The sequence below is a fragment of the Canis lupus genome, chromosome 19 (genome assembly GCF_011100685.1).
Source record: "Canis lupus familiaris isolate Mischka breed German Shepherd chromosome 19, alternate assembly UU_Cfam_GSD_1.0, whole genome shotgun sequence".
Lineage (NCBI taxonomy): Eukaryota > Metazoa > Chordata > Mammalia > Carnivora > Canidae > Canis > Canis lupus.
Genome location: NC_049240.1, coordinates 31280887 through 31286886, shown reverse-complemented (window position 1 = coordinate 31286886; position 6000 = coordinate 31280887). Strand labels below are relative to the sequence as shown.

Here is a 6000-nt window from a genome sequence, read left to right as displayed (position 1 = left end):
TGCAATAAGTCTTTAATGTGAATGAGAAAGATAAAACAGAGAATTGAAGATAGTCTAACACTAGGATACTCTTCCAGTCACATGGTTTGTGTTTTTTTTTTGATTTTTTGTTTGTTTGTTTTGATTAAGCCTTCTATTGAAGACTAAGGTATAGCTTTTGTGCTTTTTTTTTAAACCTCTTTAAAAAATGTTTAAAATTTATTCATGACAGACACAGAGAGAGAGGCAGAGACATAGGCAGAGGGAGAAACAGGCTCCCCATGAGGGGCCTGATGCCGGACTCCATCCCAGGACTGGGGTGTCAGGACCTGAGCCACCCAGGTGCCCCTCTTCTGTGCCTTTTGATACAGCCCTTGGTGGCCGGCCTGGATCTGTTGGCTGCTTTTACATAACAATCTAATCAAGGCACAAAACCTCTCATATAATACACATGTATCCTAACGTGTAATTATTAACAAGGAAAGAATTAGCTAGCCGCTGCGGGTATCAACTCGAACAAGAGTGTTTCCATCCCCAGAGATTACAGAGGCGGACATTTAAACATTTGAGATACAGTGTGACCTGCCGTGAGTTTTGTGTAAGGGCCAGAGGGACCACAAACCCTGCGGGGGTGAGGGGCTGGGGGTGGAGGGGAGCCGGTGGTGCAGGTGGTGGTGGTGGTGGACGGGGGTCAGCGCTAGGGAGGGCCGGATGGTTAGGAAAGTCAACCCGAGGCGAAGCCCTGTTTGGATAGAGAATTACAACGACCTCCCTGGATTTGGAGGTCAATGACCGGGGCAGGCTGTGGGAGACAAACCAGTCCGCGAGCCCGCCTCCTGCACTTCCTGCCCCAAGGAACTGGGGTTAGGGTTCTCCCCTTGTAGGTGATCTGGACCGCGTTACTGCCAGGCACTGGTCGCGTAAGCCCGCGCCAGCTCACGGGATGTCGCCGGGCCAGGCGGAGGTCCGCTGCCGCAGGCGCCGGGCCCTGAGACCCTCCCGCGCCGCGCCGTCATTTTGGCTTCTCGCTATCAGCCTGCCGCTCCCTTTTGCTTCCCCTGGCTTGGCCTGGCTCTGACCCAAGCCCGCCGCGGAGCGCCCTCCACCCGCGCACGCCCGAGCCCCCGGCCCCGCTCGCCCCTCGGCCGCAGCAGCGGGAGGGCGGGGGAGGCGGCTGCGCCCCCGCCGAGTCTCCGCCCCCAGCCTCCCGGCCCCGCTTGGGATTGGCTGGTGGGCCCCGGGGGGCGTGGCCCGCGGAGGGCGGGAGCGGAAGGAAAGCGCGCGCTCCCGGGAGGCGGGGTTGCCTAGGCGACGGCGGGGGCGCGCTCGGGGGTGGGGCCGCGAGCCGGGGCTGCTCCATGACACATCGGCGGGGGACTGCTGGGGTCCGGCCCCGCGGGGAGGCGAGCGGGAGGGCGGGGCAGGTGTAGGAGCGGCGGGACCGGTGCGGACGGCCGGGGCGGCGCGGGACGGTCCCAGGTAGGGGGGCCCGCTGCGGGCGGGGTGGGGCGCGGGCCGGGAAGTGGGGTGGCCGCCCCGCGCTCGGGGGCCTCCTGCACCGCGGTCTGCGCGCAGGCTGCGGGGACGGCGCAGGGCGACGCGGGGCTCTCGGCCCGGTTCTGCCCGGCAGGTCCGATGGAGAAAGCCTCCCGGCCTCCCGGCCTCCCGGCCCGGGCTGGGGAAACCCGGCGGCGCCCCAGCCTCTCCCTTTTCGCCGCTCCTTCCCTTTTCCCACAAATGGCCTCGGCTTCCACTTCCTGCCCTTTCGGGCCTCCGGCCCGAGGATGGTCCACTTCCTTAGTGCTTTCGTTGCTGCTCTGGGCAGGGTAAGAGCTAGAATTGTGTTGCAAAACTTATTAGTGCCTTAAGAGCTTGGACTGACCCGGGGCCGTGTTCCAAAAGTTGTTCGGTCTGTTTGTTCTTGGTCCTGCCTTGCAAGTAAGCCTCAAGTTGTTTCCCTGCCCCCCCCCTTCGTCCCCCCCCCCCCCCCCCCCTTCAGCTCCCTTCTGGTAGGGGCTGGCCCTGAGTGTGGCTTCTACGAGGAGGCACCGCGGACTTGAGCTGTTCGGCCGGACTGGGCTTCCGCTGTTCTTGCCCTCTGGTGGGTATGTCAGGTTATGGGGGTCGCGGTTGGTTCAGAACTGCCAGTGGCAGAGATAGCTGTGCCCAGACTGCTTGTTTGAGCAATGTCCTCTCTGTGCCAACTTACAGATGAGTATTGGAAACGTTGGAGCTTTGATATTGTTATCAGGTGAGTCTTCCGGGGAGAAGTTCTTGTGGCTGGCAGACTGCTTTGAGTTGCCCCTGGAAGAGACTCAGCTGAGTATCATTCGTGAGACACCGAGACACAGGCAGAGGGAGAAGCAGGCTCCCCGTAGGGAGCGTGATGCGGGGCTCGACCCCAGGACCCCAGGACCCCAGGATCACCACCTGAACCAAAGGCAGACGCCCAACCACTGCGCCACCCAGGTGCCATGTTTCTTAAACACGGGGCAATGGAAGTAGAACATGGAAGTTCTCAGAAATGGAGTGACTATGGTGGTGGCGTTGAATATTGGGAAGAAAAGGATATCAGAGTGTGAGGCTTAGGTTCGATACTGGTTTTGCAACACTACTAATGGAGGGGTCTTGAGCATGACTTTTCACCTGGCTGTGCTGGAGAGTCCACAGCAGTAAAAGGGTGGTAAGTTTTCCCTCCCTGTTAGGATTACGTGAAATTCGGAATGTTTGAAGTTTTCTTTGTGGTATCGAGGGCGGGACGGGGGTGGGGGGTAGGAATAAGGCCAGGGATACACATTCTTTGTGTGTGGTTTTAGTCCTGTCCCCTAGTCTGCTTTCTTCTGACCGAATGCAAGTCTTTCCTTCCTTTTCAATTCATGGTATTTCCCACTGGAAACGGTGGGGGAGCTGAGATCTCCACAAGATCTCTCCAGTGCTAGAAACTTTCCCAGGACTTTGTGAATATGGGACCAAGACACGTAGGTGGGAAGACAAGAATTAGAACGTTGAATGGAATCTAGGCAGGTGTCGGTGGCAGGTGCAAGTAGAAGAAAAAGTCCTGAATTCTTGCCTTAATTCTGGAAGGTTCTTGCCTTGGCTGGAGATGGCTCAAGACTCTGGAAATTTGTAAACCAGAGAGTTGAGGTAATGCATTGTGCCACATCGCCCAATCCCACAATGCCTCTTTGCATTTAGTTACCAGATTCCTCTCCACTCTTGGAATTTATGGAAGGTAGAAACATCGGTGGAGACCTTTTCTGAAAGCTAAATTTGGAGACAGTATAACGACAGTGTTGGGAGAGATCTTGGTGAACTCTTCTAATGTCCCCAGCATAGTTTGTCTCAAGATGACAGGCAAGAGTCCCACTTTGCCTTGACTCCAGTTACTTCTAAACAAACAACCCCTGCTGTAAGATATATATGCAAGAGTCTTGAGATTATTTTTTTAAATGAACGTGTGTTGTTAAGTCTGAATCAGAGAGACCCGAGTCCCAGAGAAAATGGAGCTCTTTCCTAATCATGGGGGAGGTGGGTAAGGAACAGGAGGGAAATCAACATTTATTGAGCATCAGCTATCCTCTTGCCACAGACCCGCTGATCTAAGCAATACCAGATACATATCTGGCCTTGGCGATTTGACCATGAACTGGCTCCTTTAGCTTCTCAGTTTTTTGGTTACTTAGGAATATAAACATGGGCGTATATGTGTACATATCCTTAAAGGTTTCAAAAAGGAGAAGGGCCAGGAGGTGAGAGGGCGTGTAAGCTTTTGGATGGGTGAGAGTGAGAAGATGAAAAGACTGTGGCCGTGGGAAGTCAAAGGGGGAAGGTATTGCAAGGTTATGTTACTCTAAAAAAAAAAAAAAAAGGAACTGCTCATAATTTCTGTGAGTGTTCTCTGTGTGTCATTGTGGACGTCCATGAATCTTTGGAGAGTTTGTGCTTTCTGAAAAAATTGGAATATAAATGCAGGAAATGGTGCTATTAATTGATAATTGCTAATGTATTGCCATTGTTGTTTTTGCCAGGGTTTTGTGGGCAACTTAGATACAGTATACTCTAAGCTCATGAGATTGGGACTTGAAATAGAAAACTTCAAGTGAGGTCTGATCCAAATGAAACATGTCAAACTACCTACATACATAATTTTAGCATAGGGCATGAGTTGAAGGAAGTATAATAATTTGGTCCTGTGTAGCTGGCCACCTCTATAGTTTGTCCTGAATGAATTTTCTGCCGTATACTATGTTACCCCAAACGTAACAGCTCAAAGGAACAGACATTTATTATCTCCTACAGTTTCTGAAGTTCAGGGATCTGGGAGCTGCTTGGCAGGTGCTTCTGGCTCAGGACCTCTTCTGAGGTTGTTGTCAGCTGAAGGCTTGACTGGGGTTGGAGAATCTGCTTCTGAGATGGTTCACTCACATGGCTGTGGCTGGAAGCTTCAGTGCTCCACTGCTTGGGCCTCTCTCCCTAGGACCCTTCACAACATGACAACTAAGTTTCTCTCCAGAGCAAGTGATCTGAGAGAGGGAGAGAGAGATGGACAGTGTGCTATCTTTGTATCTAATGTTGGAAAGGACACACCATCCCTTCTATTGGCACATAGACCAAAGGTGGTACAGTGTTAGAGGGGACTGCACAGGGGGAGCTTGAGGACCTTTGATGTTGTCAGAGGCTACTACATTTGAAGGTTTAGACTGGACATTATTGAGAAAAATCTTTGTTTCCTATGCTTATTAAAGTATGTACTCCAGAAGAATAAAATACAGCTGGAGTTTTACCAATTTAGAAACTTTTAATATTAGACTTTTAACTTTATGTTCCTTCTTCTGGTTCTTCATTGTCAGATGCTAGAAAGAATTAATTAGCCAAATATGCAGTAGCTTTGGAAATTAGAAATTTAAATCTTACTGATCCCTAAACCAAATGGAACAGCTGAGGGTTTTTTTTTAACCCTAAAACAAATTGGTAGAAAAAATTACTGCCAAAATGAACTCCTTGATGAACAGCTTAAAATTAGTCATTAATCATCTGTGTATTTTTTAAAAATATTTTATTTATTTACTTGGTAGAGAGAGAGAGAAGTCCACAGAGGGAGAGGGAGAAGCAGACTCACCACTGAGCAGAGAGCCAGACACAGGGCTCAATCCAAGGACCTTGGGATCATGACCTGAGCTGAAGGCAGATGCTTAACCCACTGGGCCACCCAAGCACCCCTTGTTTGTGTAAAACTCATTGGCAAAGTAGCTTAAAAAAAATCTTAGAGAACCTAAACCTTGCCCCTCCACCCCAATTATTTTAGATCTTTGTACAGTATTTATTTGGCCAGCACTATTGCATTTCTCTTTTGAAAACCTAATACTTTTAATTATCCACCTGGATAGAAGGGCTTTATTCTTTTAGCTTCTAGGTGAAATCTTCCTGAAGCGTCTTCAGCTGGAGAGAAGGGGCGTCCTGAGCCTGCAGCCTGATTAAACGACCTCTATGTTCCCTTCTTATCTGTGAAACATCTGTGATTGTAGTATTTCTGTATAACAGATATCCTTTGAACGAAGCGTATTGATAACGGGAGCGTTCATAAATCATGTTAAATTGTAACTTCAGAAAGTGAAGGCTGGTAAAAATAGCTTTTGTTCATCCCAGCCAAGTTGAAGGTTGCTGGAGTCATCACTGGGCGGACTGGACACTCAGCACAGCTTGTGTCTCCTTTCGCCCTGTTTTTGGCTCTTTTCCCAATTGCTGCCCTAATTTATGAGTTAGTATCTTCCTTTTCTTTCATCCCACCTCTCCGATCGCCCCTCTCCTTCCCTTCCCCACCCCCCCCACTCTGGCTGTAAAAACAGGAAAGGATTGGAGGACAGTCATAGTGTGGATTAGCTGATCCTATTCTTAGTGGATTTTTTCAGGGGGGTACCTTTACGCATACTTGCAAGTTAAGCTTTTTTAAAATCTAAAAATGATAGGTGCTTATCCATTAAGTTCTTCCATTTTTTCATGCCTAAGGGGGTTCTGTACCCC

General features: G+C 50.3%; 1 protein-coding gene across 3 annotated transcripts in view; it reads left to right on the top strand.

Annotated features, from left to right (window-relative positions):
• Window positions 1–1308: 1308 nt before the first annotated feature.
• RALB (RAS like proto-oncogene B) overlaps window positions 1309–6000 on the top strand; it is a 48083-nt gene continuing 43391 nt past the window's right edge. The window contains exons 1-3 of one of the 3 annotated variants that reach the window (XM_038564925.1): window positions 1340–1458; window positions 1979–2080; window positions 2191–2230. The gene's annotated coding sequence lies outside the window, so the exon portion shown is untranslated. Of the gene's footprint in view, window positions 1459–1978; window positions 2081–2190; window positions 2231–6000 lie in introns of all 3 variants that reach the window. The other 2 variants (XM_038564926.1, XM_038564924.1) reach the window with 2 other exon arrangements.